At 41.8% G+C, this 18,396-nt stretch overlaps 1 long non-coding RNA gene across 1 annotated transcript; it reads left to right on the top strand.

Annotated features, from left to right (window-relative positions):
- Positions 1-2,356: 2,356 nt before the first annotated feature.
- LOC121811997 lies at positions 2,357-13,983 on the top strand. Its single transcript, XR_006052804.1, has 2 exons — positions 2,357-2,502; positions 13,800-13,983. It is a non-coding gene; the product is annotated as an uncharacterized LOC121811997 (long non-coding RNA).
- The last annotated feature ends 4,413 nt before the right edge of the window (positions 13,984-18,396 follow it).

Raw genomic sequence — 18,396 nt, 5'->3', positions numbered from 1 at the left:
CTGGGAGTTTAGGACCGCTTGTGCCCACTGCAAGGCTCGACCTGTTAACAGCTCCACCATCAAGGTGATTTTAGAACAATCAGTGGCGTAAGCCTGAGGCTGCTGCCTAAACGTGAGGGCACACTGCATTAAAAATCCCCTACTCTTGTCCAAATCTCCGGAAAATTTTTCTGGGACTGGCAACAAATGTTCGCGCCGTGGCAGAGGAGGGGAGGGAGGCAGTGGGCAAGCAGCAGCGACATTGATCGAAGGTGGGACTGGTAAAGGCCCCCCAGCAGCTCCAGGTGGAGATAGCAACATACCTTTTAGCTCGGTCACAACTTGGATTAGCGCTGATTGCTCCTTGGAGAAATGGCGTAACATGTTCTCATGGCGTTCTAGTAGCGCCGCCTGAAGCGACAGCTCGCGCCGCCAAGGTGCAGAGTCCGCTGAGTCCACTTGGCTGGAACGTTCTGTCATGGTGAATTGGATTAAAGGACTCAGGTGCGAGACTCCTTGCAGAATGACAGTGGATTTATTTACAGTGAAAAAGGTGAGTTAACAGTTTGAGTCTATAATCCAAAAGGGCAGTGCAGTGATACGGCGACCTCTCCTCCCGGTGACAGTGCAGTAATAATCCACAACTCCTGGTGCCGGCTCCTCCTCCGATCCCTGGACCCTGGAGGCAGATGAGAAAAAACACACGCTCAATAACAAAAACGTCCTCTCCTTCACAAACCGGGTATGCTAATCACGACTACGCTACCCGGTTTAGTTCAACGTTCCAGCGTTGGTTGTAACTCAACCGCCCCGTTAAATAGGTCTGCCCTGGCAAGGTAATTCCGCACAGGTGCGATGATTCTAGCTCAGGACACTCCCCTCCGGTCAACTGCCGTTCCGTGCCACGGCTTCCGGAAGTACATGTTCCAGCAGACAAACACATGCACAGGATGGAGAGGAGAACACGACACAGTACACACAAACACCACAACAAATTGGCAAGATGATCGGTGAAGACCGTCTAGCTATGACATTTTTTTTATTTATATCTCATGTAATTTTATTTTACAGTTCCAGTGTACAGCACTTTGTGTCAGCTGTGGTTGTTTTAAAGTGCTTTATAAATAAAGTTGATGATGATGATGATGATGATGATGATGATGATGATGATACTCTAGAATCTTCTACCACCATTCAAAGCATTCATGGTTTACTTCTCTTGCTCCTGCTTGCTGCTTTCAATGAATTACAAAATTGAACTCTTCTACATAGAAAAGATCGGATGCTGTTTATAAAGACTACGCTACATATTGTTTTACATTGATATATTGCATAGATTTATGGAGGCTTTCACCAGCTTTAATAAGAAAAAGTCTTTTATATGTGTATCTCCTGCACAGTTACAGTTCTTTTGAAATCTTTTGATTTTCCACCATCATAAGTGTTTTGTTTGATCTTACTGCAGTGCAGTTGAAGAAATATGCTGCATGCGCCCGCTCTATCAGCTTGAATGAGCTGAAGGTCAACTTTAAGTGAAAGCACAACTATTCAGCAAAATACTGTATAATGGACAAAAGAGTGCAGGCATACACAACAAGAAAGCGTGAGGCTTTAGCTCCCTATAGGCTCCTGTGTTCCTTTATAGGCACGTCTCTCTGTCAGCGTTCAGCGATAGCCACTAAACAGCTCCAGTGTTTACGTTTAGATCCGTTTCAAAGCGACACATTTGTTGGAAACGCTCTAAGTGAAACCCAGGAACGCCTTCCTCCAGTTAAAAAGGACCTGGAAACCTGCAGTTTCAGGTAATTGCCACTTCCTTCCCACGCACAACATTTTACAGGAGATTTTAAAATTCTTCACTGGAGGCCAGGTGAGGAGCTTCCAGATGATTAATCCATCACAAAAGAGAAGCTCTCAGTTAAAGAATAAAAAACAGACACAGACACACAACAGGCTGGTGTGTGTCAGCTGTCGCTGGCTGATTCGTCTGTGTTACCCTTGATTTTTTTTTTTGTGTGTGTGCGTGTGTGTTTTTATCCGTCGCATCATGTAACTGACAGATCTCGCAGACTCGTCTTTACTGTTTATCTCGCCGCGCTGCCTGATTTATGCAGCCATAAATAAATGATTCATGCTCGCGAGTGTGTGTTGCAGTCATTACAGATTTGCTGCATCATTCCACGTCTGGCTTTAAGAAGCAACTCCCACCCCGCCCTAGGAGCGAGTCTCACCAATTTGACGACAAGCTGATCTGTCACAAGATCTACCCCCACTGTGCTGATCTGTCTGCGGATCCCTCCCCCCCTCACACACGCCCCCCTCCCTCCTCCTCTTGGAGTTACATCACTCTCTCAGAAGTTGTTGTCACCTAGCAGAACATTGCAGGCTGAACAGACCACCGAGCAAACTGGTACATGCAGCTGACAAGCTGTTAGTCTTCAGATATCCTCTCATCAAAAGCCAGAGCACGCAGGCTGACTCTGCTGCACTTTTTTTTGGTTGGGGGCGCGTTCACAGAAGCAGGTAAGACTTTGCACACTCACACACTTACTTGAAAGCCACGACACCTCTCTCCTCTGGTGATTAAATGGTTTCACGGTGCCACTGTAATGCACAGAGTGCATTTTCATTAGGCTCTCAGGGTGAACGCATGAAGCACAAGGGGGAAGAAAAGATGGCGGGGGGGCAAATAGGACAGAGCACCTGGGAACCTAAACAAATGCAACGCTCGCCACGCGGCCCTCGGGGAGAGGTTGAGAGGTAAACACATTTTTGCAGGGCGCTGTATTGCTTTTTCACAATTACCGGTAAACAAGACCAGGCCTTCCACAGCGAGGTCTTAGGTATTCTTGTGTAATTTTCACTAATCTTTCCTCCAAGGTTGTTGTCGAGAGAGAAAGCTCATCTGACCCAGAAACTAGCGGCCAATAATGGGTGTAATTAACACAGCGGGAAAACTGATATGATGTTTGTGCCACATATACCCTCCACCCATTTCTGTCTTTAACCCTTCTCTCCGTGGCAGTTTCTCAAAACCTGAGAAAATGAGCGCTTACCCCTCCACCCTCCTCTGCCCATCCAGCTCTATCTTTCTTTACTTCTCCGGGTTGCTTTTCTCTTGTATATCTTTCGGCCTTCACGCTCTCGCTGTATCTCTCCTCTGTTCCCCTTTCTGCATTTCACACAGGCACTTGATACATCTCACATGCTCCCCACAACTTTCTGCATCTTTCTCCAGTTCAACAGCGCCACCCGGTGTCTCAGCCCCTGAACAGTATTTTTTACATAACCATTGTTGATGAGGTTTTCATTTTGAACATCTGCTCATATCTCATTTTTTTCCTTCCCCTCCCTCATTAAGGCTGTTAGATTTTATTGATGTCAGCTTTGCCTGCATATTAATGATTTATTTGTGTGCCCACCACAACAGGTTTGATTAATTGAACAAGACTTTTTTTTTTGAGGTAGCATCTACCGTGACACTTTTTCTCTCACCCTGCCATCCAATATTAACTAAAACGCAAGTTGTTGGTATAGCAACTTGTGTTGGATATGTGAGGCTAAATGTATGTGACATGAATCTGTAAAACCTCCAGACATACAACCAAGAGTACTATATAACACTATATACTATATATAACTATATAACACAACACTTGGGGTGCCAACAGGAAATGCCAACAAACACCAATGGGTGTAAACATCTATCAGGTTATACACAAACAACAAATTTGTCTTGGTGGCTTGGCGAGCAACCCTGATACAGAAAGTGAATATTTATATAAAAGTGCTGAGAGATATTAGAATAAACATGAAGATATATGTGAATCTTATGAAAGGGTTCATGGGAAAACATGAAAACCTGCCAGTAACACGTACTTCATTAAATTGGCCAAAGTAAAGATCTTTAGATCAAGATGGTCTTATTACATTTCTTCGATTTTTTAAAGTAAAGCAACTGGAAATGTGAAAAAGGCGCCAAAATCAAAATAGTGGACTTCCTGGTGGGTCGTGGGTCCTAGCAGCTTTTATGTACATCCTACAATATTACATGTGCTTGTTGATTTTCAGGTATTTGTGAACAATCATTTTCAACAGAATCTACATATGAGAGATATAACTATATATATATAAGCTTTAAGCTTATTCTTGTTTTTTAGACACTATGTCAATACTTGTAAAATGCTGCCCCCTTGTGGTCACAGTTTTGTTTCATTTTTCCAAAAAAATCATAAATAATGCACCTTTAAAATTATTAAAGCAAAAGTACTGATTAAGTAGAATAACATGTAATATATTATTGGATGTTAATTAGCCTGCTGATTTATTAATGTGTCTTACATACAGCTGAGCAGCTTCATCTGTAAGAATACATCATACGATGTTAGACAATTTTGATTTTTATATGTAGCTACAGCTTCATTACTGTACAACTTAAAATAGTTTCAAATGCAAACACAGAATCATAGCAGCGGTAAAAAAATATATAATTAAAATAGCACTGTATTTCAAAAACATGTTGCAATACGCTGAATATAATTTTTTCTTATTCCTTTTTATACCAGACTTCCCTTCAGTGCAGCAAAGGCTTTCTGTGTGTCTGGGTGTGTATGTGTGGCTCGGTTGAGGGTCAATGCACTCTTAATCCGTTTAATTTACTGGGCAAATTGAAACCGTTCCTCTCATACTAAATATTCAGCCCTCGGCCTGAGTCATTTATTTAGATACTGCTAATATGAATCATTTATGGCCTGAGATTTTTATTTTGTTCATTCTTTAGAGAATCTACTTTATGGAATGACTGAATTCCTGAAGTGGCATATGTTCAACATGGAAAACAAATGATATTCATTGTCAATAAGATTTTAAGGAGTGACTTTGAAACTATAATAGCTGTACATGTAATTACTAGGGGTGCAACGATACACAAAATTCACGGTTCAGTTCGGTTTGATACTTTGGTGTCACGGTTCGATATTTTTTCGATACAAAAAAAATGTTCATGCCATTTTAATTTGTCATTTATTAAAATTATAAATATATATTTTAACTCAAAAGAACAGTTTTTAAATTTAATGTTGCTGAAACAACAAAGTAATACAAAAAATAATCGATCGAGAAATCACTCATCTTTGGAAAAGAGAGTTTATTACAGAGAAATGGCTCTTTCCAAAATAAAAGCTGTACAATACGCTTCTTCTGGGCTATATTCTCAGCAGCATATTAAACATATCAGGTCCCCATAAGGAGAATCATGTGCTAACGGCTGTCTAAATGACTCGGGTAAAGTTTGTAGCATGCATGCTTGTTGTTTTTGTCTGCTTCCACTTGTCTTTGCACTAGGATGATGTCGGAATAAATGTGCAGTCATATTCGTTGTGTTCCCACTAGTGCTGTCAGCGTTAATCTAGTTGAAATGACGTTAACGCCACAACGCGGCAAATCTCCGTTAACGAGCTACCGCGGATCGCCCTGTGTGTGGGGCTGGACGGCCAACACATTAACGAGCAAACTGCGCTAACACACTAGTTCCCACCAATTGAGCATTGCGTGGCACATCCAACATACTGTTTTACTTTTGTCCATAACGCGCCATAACGCACCTTCAGGGTCATACGTCACATGAAAACCAAAATAGTTCCAAACGCCACATCTGAATGAGGGTGGGGGAGGTTCAATTTGCCATGTTGCAACCAGAGCTTAATTTCTGTCTCGCTAGCTTGCCTTGCGCTCAGTGACTCTGCGTTTGACTACTCCGCCTAGGCGCACTGTCGAGCGCAGATCCACTGAGCGCTCAACACAGACAGCATCGTCAGAAGGAAAGTTGATAAAATAAATTAAAACTTTTGTATTGTTCGATACATATGCGTACCGAACCGAAAGCACTGTATCGAACGGTTCAATATCGATACAAGTATCGTTGCACCCCTAGTAATTACATTGCATTATCTGTGTGGAGAGACCAGGTCTGATGTTACATTTATTTAACTTGGAAGTTGGAAATTTGTGAATTCTGATCTAAAAAGACATGATTCCTTATGCCAAATGTCAAATCAACATGGCTGACAGCTTCTTTGGCATTTGGAGTATGAAGTAGCTAAATCAAAGGTTCCCATTTTTACCACGCAGCTAGGTGTAACTGAATAAGCTGATGGAAAAATGCCATTTCTCTTTTGCTTTCTGCAATCCCTTGTGCTAGAAAACATTCCAACACGCTGACCCTTAAAGAAAAAGTTTGCCATCTCACAGTGTAAAGCACAGTATCCATCACTGGGCCCCTGGAGGCGTTTCATGATGAGGTGTTGTAAATACAGCTTGTGCTGTGGCCGTTTTCCCTCAAACTGCATCATCCATTTGTAATTGCAGTGTGTGGTTTCATATGTTTCCCATAAGGGCGTGTTCCTGAAATCCCCTCAACAGACTGAAAGTGAAATTCGGTTTATTAGAGACAACATATTCCATCAAAAAGTACCAGAGTAGGAGGAAAGCAGGCCAAGCTACAATAAAATAATTAATAATAATGATGGTTTGTTTTAATCTGCACTATGATATGTTGGATTATGTATCCATATTGATGGGACACTGACAGGACAGGGGCCCGAACTCTTCAGTTGCTTCAATTGACTAAGGTGACTGTCAACACATCCTGAATCACGATGCAGACACACAGTTGACCCTATCACATAATGTATGTTAAATATGCAGATCTAGATAAATCTAAATAATCTTATTTAATGGGTAGCTTCTCAAAATTAGGGATGTCTTTGAATGTCTTGTTCAATTGCTCAAGTGAAATCAAATGGTCCCTGGATCCTGATCCCTGGATCCTCAGTTCTGGTAATTCCAAATCCTTGGGAAAGATGCAGAACCTCCAAAATTACAATCAGCTTTTGTGTGTGTGTTTCAGAGAGTCACTAAAAGCATTGAATGGAGATGATAAACAGCTGCATAGATGGTAAATGTAGCATTTACTGTAAACCACACTGATTGGTGGATATAAAAGCAGTCCTTTTTGTAAGTTGCTACGTTTCTGCCACAGCGGTCACTCAGGAATGATGAAGCAGATAATGTGCCACATAAATGTACACATAACCTCCCGCTAGACTTTTACATAAAGACTAAACGACACTAAATACAGAATTTTCCATTTTCTTTCTTCATAAAGTCTTACCGCAGTGCAATACTACATGCAATTTTTAGTTCTAGCACTTACATCTCCTCTGTAAATATCCCCCATAATATCTTGTGCTGCATCTACATGACTGAAAGATAAAAGGGAACTCAATGTGCTCTTCCTTATTCTCAGTCAGATTTACACTGCCCAAAATGTTATATTATATTTAACTTTGGTTAAAGTTTCCAATAATGTACATATGTGCAAGTAATACCGAGATCTAAAAGCTCATGCTTCAAACTGCTTGAAATGTTTTGTTTTAGGCAGTTTTCCTTGTCAAGCTTTTTCCCCATTTGATCCTTTTTATCCGGTGTTTTGTGCTTTCCCACAAAGTGTACCTAGATAGCAGAAATTATGAAAGAAAGAACACACAAAAAAGATCTAATTGAAGAAGATTTGAATCTAATTTTAATAAACCGTAAAACACTCCGTCAGGCTAAAGAACTGTGACTAAAAGCATAAACAGACTGAGTGTGTTGCAGAAGGAAGCTTTAGATTGATGAGAGATAAAAGACACTTGCTGTTATATTCTGGAAGGTTTTTGGTGTCAGCTGTTTTTTTTTATTTCTTTAAACTAATGTTAATGTTCATCTGCCGTCTGGGAGCTGCATATGCAGACACAGCATCGTCTTCACTCTTCTGGACTACTGTGTTGGTTGCATTTGTGAGCTGCTTTTCAGCTTCTTTGCAGTACCGCATCGTTTCACTGCTCCACAAAGCTAGTGCCAATCCAACAGAAGTCAGGACTAAGCTATCAGTGTGTGTGTGTGTGTGTGTGTGTGTGTGTGTGTGTGTGTGTGTGCGTGCATCTGGCACTCAGTCAGATACCTCTGTAGTGTCCCTAAGAATGTGACTGGAGTCTCAAGTGGTCCCCACTCCCACGATGCTTCACTGCCAAACAAAGCTGATGTCAATCCTGGCAGAGTTGGTCAGGAGGAGTCCTCCTGCTAACTGTCCGTAAAACGGCCACACACATTCTCCAGCGTTACAACTTATTTTGTGTCCTCTCCATGTCAGCCTTGGCCTCTTTCCCCCTTGGTCTTTTCACCATCTCTTCCAGCTAAGATATTTTCAAATCTGTTGTTCCCCTGCTTCTTTCCCCAAAGGACACCACTCCATCACTCTATGAAGACGTTTTTTTAAAGTTGTATCTCACAAAAAAATAAAAAATAAAATATGACTGTTGCTATTAATGTAACTGCTTTTTTCTCTTTTTAGATGCAGTCTATAAAAGAGAAAAAGCTGCCCGCTTGTTACGTTCCCCTAAAAGGGTCCAGGCGATGAGGGAAAGTAACAAAAAGTGTCCAGGTGGGAAAAAGGAGACAAGGAGGCAAAAGGGTTAAATTAAAGAGTTTTATTAAAGTTTCTATTAATAGCTCAACTAAAAGAGACAAGCAAGCCGCTATCACCATTTAAGGGAATAAACAAAAGCCCAGGCATGGGTAAGTTAACTGAAAAGTAAAGAACAGTTTAGTGACCAAACACACTCCTCTCTACCGAGCAGGAGCAAGCAAGGTTCAAGGTTCAAGGTTCAAGGTTCTTTATTTGTCACATGCATAGTTATACAAGTATAACACACAGTGAAATGTAGCCTGACACGCTCCTCGACATGTGCAAAAAAATTGGGGTGGGGGGGGTAGAAGAACATATATTTATTATTAACATTATATATATATATATATAAAGTATATACACTGGGTGAATGTGCAGTAGTAGCAGCAAGCAGGTGAATTCTGTACATTAATATGAATAGACATCTGACTATTTTACAGGATAGACAATATAAACATATTTAAAATTAAAGGAATTGAAATGTACATTGTGCCTTGGTTTAGTGTCTGGAAGAGTCCTGTCTCAGTCAATTATAGATGATGTGAGAGGGCGGGTGTGTGTGTTTAGGGCACGGATGGCTTGGGGATAGAAGCTCCTCTTGAGTCTCTCTGTCCTTGCCCGGAAGATGCGGAACCTTCTACCAGATTGCAGAAGTTGGAACAGTTTGTTGCCAGGATGGGACGGGTCCTTCAGTATCTGCGCTGCTCTAGTCCTGGCATCTCCTGGTGTAGGTGTCCTGAAGCGGGGGGAGAGCAATCCTGCAGCAGCGTTCTGCTGTACGGATCACTCTCTGGAGAGCTTTTTGGTCCTTCACACAGCTGTTCCCAAACCACGATGTCATGTTCTGTGTGAGGATGCTCTCCACAGCGCCTGTATAGAAAATCCTGAGGATCTTTGGAGAGACCCTGAACTTCCTCAGTTGTCGTAGGTGATACAGGCGCTGCCTAGCCTTTTTGGTCTGGACCTGAATGTGGGCAGCCCATGTCAGGTCTGAGGAGATGTGGACACCAAGATACTTGAAGGACTGCACCCTCTCCACTGGAGCTCCATTGATGATAATGGGCTTGTAGTCTCTGTGCTGACCCCTTCTGAAGTCCACCACCAGCTCCTTGGTCTTGCTGACGTTCAGCTGGAGGTGGTTGTCCTGGCACCACGATGCCAGATTCTTCACTTCATCCATGTAGGCCGCCTCATCGTTGTTGGAGATGGCACCCAACACCACTGTGTCGTCAGCAAACTTCACAATGGTGTTGGAGCCATGGGTGGCCACACAGTCTGAAGTGTAGAGGGAGTAGAGCAGTGGCGAGAGGACACATCCCTGAGGTGCTCCTGTGTTGATGGTGATGCTGTTGGAGAAGCACCTGCCCACCCTCACCACCTGAGTTCTGCCAGTGAGGAAGTCCAACACCCATGCACACAGACGGCTGTTAAGTCCCAGATCCCTCAGCTTTGTGAACAGTCTGCAGGGCACTATTGTGTTAAACGCTGAACTGTAATCAACAAACAGCATTCGCACATAGTTACCCTGTTTCTTGTCCACGTGGCTGAGAGTGGTGTGTAGGACGTGGGCGATGGCATCCTCTGTGGATCTGTTGGATCTGTAGGCGAACTGCAGCGGATCTGTGGTGTCTGGGATGGAGGAGGAGATGATGTTCTTCAGCAGCCTCTCAAACACCTTCATTACTACCGAGGTCAGTGCAACTGGCCGGTAATCGTTCAGGGATGAGGGTTTGCTGTTCTTGGGCACAGGGATGATGGTGGATCTTTTGAAGCATGTGGGGACCACAGACTTCGCCAGGGACTCGTTGAAGATGTAAGTGAACACACCTGCTAGCTGGTCAGCACAGCAGCGCAGCAGACGGCCGGTGATGCCGTCTGGCCCCGCCGCTTTCCTTGTGTTCACTCTCCTCAGTGCCGCTCGGACGTCATGCTCCGCGATGCTGGTCACCGGTCTCTCGCTGATGACGTCACTGTCCTCGGTAGTCAGGCGGTAGATAGCATTAGCCGCCTGGCTAACCTCGAAACGGGCGTAGAACCGATTCAGCTCGTTGGTGAATGCAGAGTCAGCGTTGATCAGCGCAGTGTCCCTGGCTTTGTAGTCCGTAATGGTGCGTAGTCCGTGCCACATACTCCGTGTGTCGCCCTGGTGGAAGTGGGACTCCACACGTTCCCGGTACCGGCGTTTGGCATCTCTCGCCGCACGCCGTATGAGGCCGCTTTGTAGGCACTCAAGCAATCACAAAACACGGCTCACTAGCTACAACCACCAGATTTTATTTGAGTTATTAATGGAAACCGTAATAAAACTCTTTTATTTAAGCATTTTGCCTCTGTCTCCTTGTTCTGACCTGCGCACTGTTTGTTACTTCCCCTTATCGCCTGGACCCTTTTAGGGGAACGTAACATGGGTTTTTCCCCTCTTATTAAACTGTCTCTAAACTGCAATTTCAGGTCAATTAAGTATAGTTTCTTATGAATAAATCCATTTCCTGGATGGATTTTCAAACAAAACAGTACACTGACTGATAACTTAAATGTGAAATCTTCTCTTCACCACCATCACTGCTAGCAAGATGCCTGGGATTGCTATGAGCTAACGCAGAACTGAAGACACCTTGATAAAAGTTGATTTTCAAAGTTTTTCAGTAGACTGGAAGATAAAGGGATGGACATGGTCAGCAACAATGCTCAGCTTGGCTGTGATATTTCCTCTGTTGGTAACGTGCCACAACATATCACACCAATACACCACAAGTAGCCTGAACCACTTGAACAAGGAACGATGTGTTGTCTACGTCAAGTTCCAACCAAGCCATCCGAATGTCGCAGCAGAAATCAAGACTCAGTAGACCAGACTACATTTTTCCAAACTTTTATTGCCCAATTTTGTTGAGCTCATGCAAGTTTTAACCTCAGTTTGTAAATCACCTTTCTTCCCCGTTTTGATGCTTGGTTTAAACTTCAGCAGGTCTTTAGTTAACACGCAGCTGAAAAGGTATATCCTGTATAATAAAGTGGCAGAAGTATATGCAGACTGACACATGTTTCTTCTGATTTATTAACTGGCAATCATACAAGTACACATTGTCCCTGTGAGCCAAAACCTCAGACTTCAGTGCTCCATGCTCCATTTTAGATATTTTTTCCTGCTCTTTCCTCTGTCTGCTACTTCAAGCAGATATGCCACATATAGTCGTCTCAGACATAACACTTTGGCAGTTTGCCCACCATACAGCTACATGCTCATTTCAATTTACAGGACTATAACACTAGTATGAATAAATGTATTTATAGAGAAAACACACTTGAAATGATAATTAAAAATAATAATAATGATGATTGCGATTTACAACTGAAGGCTAATCCCCAAAGCACTAAACTTGAGAAACAAGCTTTTTCTATCTAATCTATTTCAATAAATGACTCCCTGACTGCTATTTAATTTTCACACAGCTTACTGACTGCAGAATGGAAGCTCTTTCAGCCATGTTTTCATACGGAATGTAAAACATTTTACATTTTTATAATTTGTAAAAATGTTTTAAACTGAAATCTCACACAACTGTAGAAGCTGTTGTGACCCTTGAGTTACCACTGCACAGTTCTTCAAACTCTACCAACATCAGCTGTAATCATAGGTTTCTCACAAAGGTTAAACCTTTCAACAATTTTTCATTAGTAACTAAAATGACGTGTTTCAGGCAGAGGTTTCTAACTCTAAATCTAAGCTAGCAGCATCACACTGGAAATTAGCATAACTGCTTCCTTGTAATTAAATATTAAGTGCATGTTGGCGCCACCTGCATAATAGAACAGAAATACTTGTGTTATATGAATTATAATCAATCCACACTGACCCAAGAGGTCATGTCACTCCAGGCTCCCTTGGTTTTCTCCCTCTGGCACACCGAGTGAACCTCGACCTCTTCATACTACAATATTACAGTAGTTCTCATGCAGCCTAGTTGAAAAGTGCAGATTTTGTATTAAACTCTGCACTCTTTATATGTGTACTATACAGCATTAAAGTCCATCCTCCCAAATGTAGCCTCTAATGCAGCTTTCAGTGAGCAAGCACCCAGCTCTCAATTTGAAGCAGAGCCAAAACTGAGATGGAAATCTTACACGACGGGCTGAGTACAACTAACAACAAAGATACAACTATAATGTAGATTTCCTGGCAAACATACATTTCTCAAGTAGATATACAGAGCAGCGAAAAAATGTTTTAAATTTTTAAAAGCACAATAAATAGCAGCTGACAGCTAAGGGCACTACCTATTGGGCAGGTGATGTGATTATCTTTGAGGGGGCCTTGCCCTTTTGATTTGCACACCTGTTATGTGAAATCTGATGTTATCTGACAACAACAGTTGTGTTAGCGTTAGTTGCATCAGGAATAGCCATGATGTAATTTCATCGCACGTATTTGTCTTCTTTCAGTAAAAAATTTAAAGGGTAAAGCCAGCATTTATCGATCTGCAACCATAACTAATTCCTAGATTATTTATGTTATGAAACTGAGTGGGTCAGCCAGATGATTCAGGAAATTATGTTTGTTTACACTGTGGAAAGGATAAATGAAAACGTGCAAGAGGTGCTGTGAAAATTAAATTTAGGCGGCTTCTTAAGCCAAGTGAATCGTGAGCTGTTTTGACAGCTAAAGCCATTTCCAATTTATTTATGACCGGCTCTCATTATGAGCACATTTTCTCACCTAATGCCCATAACCTTTTAAATTTCTCCCTGACTGCAACTGACCATTTCAAGCTGGGAAGAATCTGCTCACATGGTCTGCAGTAACACTTGTGATTCCCTTACAAGTCATTATCAATCTGTTCCCTTCCTCCCATTCCTCCCACATGTCGGAGTGGGCAGGAAAGCTCAGATCTAAAAGAACTTTAGTCCCCATTTGTCTCCATCTCTTTTACAACGCGCACAGTGACATCTACAAGCACAATTTATAGTCTTGTTCCACAGTGATAATTAATGGATCAGGAGTTAGATATTTGCAATATGCTTGGGCAAAAAGAGACGTGACATAATGGGAGGGGATTTTATATACTGGGTTAGGACATATTTCTCTTTGTAGAGTGCTGCGACTTTAGAGTAGCATGGAGCAAAGTTTATATTTATTTATCACAGAGAGGAAATTGATCAGGGCTGGAGCAACAAACCAGGGATACATTAACATTACACAAAGCTTTGAGAGTTTATAGAGTTCCTGTCGTGGACCCTGCTTGCCCTCAGTGCCAGCTGACGATTTCTCTCTGCCTCTGTCTTGCTGTTTAGTGTGTGTATGTTTCTTTAACAGGGACTCTGGTGGTCCTCTGATGGGCGTTCCTACTGCTGGATCCTGTTGGATCTCCGGTGGACATACCTTAATCATCTGCACTATATAAGGCCCGGCTCACCCACTAACTTTCTTGCTTGTCTCAAACTCAGATTAGAAGAAACACCTTAGCTTGTTATGGAAATGAATAAAAATCCTGAAACAAGTTTCTGTCTCCACAGTTTCTAGCAGTAGTAGTGATGTGTGATACAGTAGATTTTGTATTGATTCGATACCAAGTAAATAAATGGGCAGTAATGCTGATACTGATACCAATATTTTACCAATATTTATACTGATATTTTTAACATATAAAGACAGTCACAATAACTAGTTTACATAGTAAAACACACCTTTCAACTTTTCATGTATTTAAACACTTTAAAAAATCAATGCTAAAAAAATACTCTTGAAAGTCAACACAAAAAGTTTCAGACTTTGTTCACAGGGCATCTTTGAGGTATATTTTTTCATTTCCACCACCAAAAAATAATTTTACACAATTCAGTGAGCTACATACTGAACTTGGACGATAGAAATAAAGTATTGATTATATCGCACTAGCATTTCTATCGATACTGCTGATATTTAGATTGATACGTCCACCTCTAGACAATACCCCAAAATAATCAAGCAGGTTCTGTCGTATTTCTTACCAAATAGCTAACAAATGGAATGCTGGACAAATCTACATTTCGTTGTCAGCCAATAGAGTGCCCAAGAAACACATATTATATCAGCATGATATGCCGACTTAGAGGAAAGTTGATGCCAATGTAGTGGTTGTGGTTCACAGAACAAAATTACAGATGTGGATCCAGTCTCTTTAAACTACTTTGGGACCAGCTGTCCCAAACTGGGAACAGCTGTTCTTTTAATTTGCTTTATTTCATTTGGATTTGCTCATTTCAGAACAGCCGTGACTTATAGGTCAAATCTCCCATGTGGAAAACATGACAAATATATGTTAATAAAAATGCAAAGGGGATACCCTCATCAATTTCTATAAAGTAAAAGAACACCACAACCAGCTTGTTTAAAGAAAATACCCTTGGTGAGTGGTTTGTGAGTGTTTGTAGGCAAGTTAGCATGTTCCATGCAAACTGTTGGTAACCCTGGCAACCTGCTAGCAACCAAAGCAATCACAATGAGATATTCAGTGTAGCACCTTATTTGAAACCTCTATTTGAAACCAGTTTCACGGTAGTGATGATGAGTGCTTGCTGGAGGTTGCTGGAGGTACCGAATGGTGGTTACCAGCCTCTCGCGGACCGGTGTCATTGCATAAATGAGGCTTTAGTAGCTCAGTTCAATGCAACTGCCAGCCACTACTCTAATCAGTAGGGCACACTCACACTCTCACACTGCATGACTGGGGTCTTACCCATTGAAGCTAACATGCATAATGGTACAGTATATGGATGTAGCTGTGTGTATACTGAAAATTAAAATGAAGAAGTGTCTAGATAGAAAGCAGCAACAACAACACCACAATATCAGTGTAACTGCAAGAAGATCCAGTCCTTAATAAGACTTAGGAACACAGCAGGGAGTGAAGCACACAGACAGCCAACCACAGAGAGACATTTAGTCACTGCTAACAAACCAGACGGAGACAGAGACAGACTGAGGGTAGATCTGACTCACGTTTTTAAAGTTCATTTTCTTTTCTTTCCTCTGAACAGTGTTGTGATGCATACCAGATGTACTACTGCAAAGGACGGGTTAGCTGATATCATTAGCAATGGTATCATGTTTGAGTTTGAGACCACGAGAGGAAAAAGGTCTCAGAAAGAGGGCTTCCAGTCTGGATGGCATCTCAGCTATCAGAATCAGAATCAGAATCAGAATACTTTATTGATCCCTGGTGGAAATTATTTTTTGTTACAGTGCTCCATTTTAAACCAACATTAAGACAAGACAGACAATACACTAACTAAGAATAGTACAATATATACATATATATACATACATACATACATAAGTCACTCATAAATAAATAGTTGGAAAAGAAACATGTGTAGCTGTAGCAGCAAACAGTGTGTTAAGTGGATGCGTTGTACAGGGAGATGGCCACAGGCAGGAATGATTTCCTGTGTCGTTCAGTGGTGCTTTTGGTAATCTCAGTCTCTCACTGAACGAGCTCCTGTGACTGACCAGCATGTCATGGAGTGGGTGGGAGGTGTTATCCAACATTGTCTTTATCTTGGACAGCATCCGCCTCTCCGACACCACCTTGAGGGAGTCCAGCTCCATCCCCACAACATTGCTGGCCTTACGGATTAGTTTATTAAGTCTGTTGGCATCTGCGACCCTCAGCCTGCTCCCCCAGCATGCAACAGCATAGAGGATCGCACTGGCCACAACAGACTCATAGAAAATCCTCAGCATTTTCTGGCAGATGTTGAAGGACCTCAGTCGCCTCAAAAAATAGAGACGACTCTGGCCCTTCCTGTAAAGTGCTGTGGTGTTTTTAGCCCAGTCCAGTTTATTGTCAATGTGTACTCCAAGGTATTTATAGTCCTCCACAATGTCAACACTGACCCCCTGGATTGAAACAGGGGTCAAGTGTTTCCTGGTCTTCCTGAAGTCCACGATCAGTTCCTTGGTCTTTGCCACGTTGAGCTGCAGATGATTCTGCTCACACCACGTGACAAAGGAGTCGACCACAGCCCGGTACTCTGTCTCATCATCCCTGCTGATGCATCCAACCACCGCAGAGTCATCAGAAAACTTCTGAAGATGGCAGGTCTCTGTGCAGTGGCTGAAGTCTGTGGTGTAGAGGGTGAAGAGGAAGGGGGAGAGGACAGTCCCCTGTGGTGCCCCTGTGTTGCTGATCACCTTGTCAGACACACACTGTGGGAGACGTACATATTGTGGTCTTCCTGTCAGGTAATCAACAATCCAGGACACCAGAGAAGCATCCACCTGCATCGCTGCTAACTTATCACCCAGGAGGGTCGGCCTGATGGTGTTGAAAGCACTGGAAAAGTCAAAAAACATGACCCTCACAGTGCTCGCCGGCTGGTCCAGATGGGTGTAGACACGATTGAGCAGGTAGATGATGGCGTCCTCAGTTCCGAGACGAGGCTGATAAGCGAACTGAAGGGGATCCAGATGTGGTCTTACTATGGGTCGCAGCTGGTCCAGGATGAGCCTTTCCAGGGTCTTCATGATGTGGTGTGATGTGCTAGCTTCTTGAATGTACTCAGTCTTTATAAACGCTGCTTAGATTTGCTATATTGACATCACACAGCAATATTCTGTCCTCTATGGCTATTTTAACAGTGAACAGAATATAGTGGTAAGCAATAGCCTGCCACCTTCCTCTCTGTACACCCCTTAAAAGTGCTTTCACTTGACAACCTTTAGAAAAGGTATAACCTTGCCTTTGATTTTTGAGTGCCTACCATTCCAAGGTATAGAGGTTTTTTCACTTGCTTGAGAAACCCTCATTAAAACAAAGAAAAAAATATTGTGACAACAAATAAAGCTAGGTTAAACTGTCAAACCACATAAATTGCATTTTTTTAAACTAAATTTAAAAATGCTGGTTTTGGTAGACTTCAACACTCTATACTCTGCCTACCATATACTAGAAAACTTTGAAAACCCTTATTTAAGACAAAAGTCTGGAACTCTCTCAGTGTGACATGACAATATATCACAAGGCCAAGTTTTTAATCATAGACTATATCTGTCAGTGTCTGGGGACCTAGCAGGGTCACAATTTGCAAGACTAAAGGTAGATTCACTTGCTTTACAATGCTCCCGGTGGAAATGAACAAGAAGAAAAACTCTTGAACAAGAGAGAAGATGCTTTGACTTTTCAATGGTTTGTTAAAAAGAAAAAAGAGAAGACACAACTCAACATAAACACAACAGTGGCTGAGGGAAGATGAGTTGGAAGTTGACACGTGATTGACAAAATAGAATATTAAACATGTTGAATTCATCAGAATGTCACGATGACAAAAGAAAAAAAAATACTCTAAATGAATGCTTTATATTACAATCTGGTATCTTCCAACTTTCAAGTTCCCTTAAACTTATTTAAAATCGTTGTTAAAGTTGTAGTCAGTAATTTCTTTTAGGTTATTTAATAGAAAAAAGGGAGATAGTAATGATATGTATGCATAGATTAGCATGTAATTACATATTCCAATAAACTCATACATTGTCATGAATTTAAAATGAATCCATTAAAAATACATAGGAGTAGGCGCCGGTTTGTGGAAGCTGCCGTGTCCTCATACGTACTACATCAAAGGTACAGGCACATGAATGAGTCTGATTTCAGACTCAAGATAAGAAGCTTCCTTCTCATTTTTTTATAGTCACCAAGAAAGCAAAAACACCAAGGAAAGAGACAACAACACCAACAACGTCGGAATAAAATGGCATCGTCTTCCTCCTCACCTCATCAGGGCTCTAACAAAAATTTGCATAAACCTTCTTATCTATTCTCAATATTGTAGCACTTAAATTTCACTATTGCCAACTAACAGTAGCTTATAATAGCCTACAGCAGCACAAACACCAGTGCTAACCAGCAGAAAAGTTCAGCATATCCTCAACT

This window comes from Haplochromis burtoni, unplaced genomic scaffold (assembly GCF_018398535.1).
Source record: "Haplochromis burtoni strain Fernald_Lab_line unplaced genomic scaffold, NCSU_Asbu1 Contig_397, whole genome shotgun sequence".
Classification (NCBI taxonomy): domain Eukaryota; kingdom Metazoa; phylum Chordata; class Actinopteri; order Cichliformes; family Cichlidae; genus Haplochromis; species Haplochromis burtoni.
Note: the sequence above shows the minus strand (reverse complement) of the source record. Positions and strands in the feature narration are given on the sequence as shown.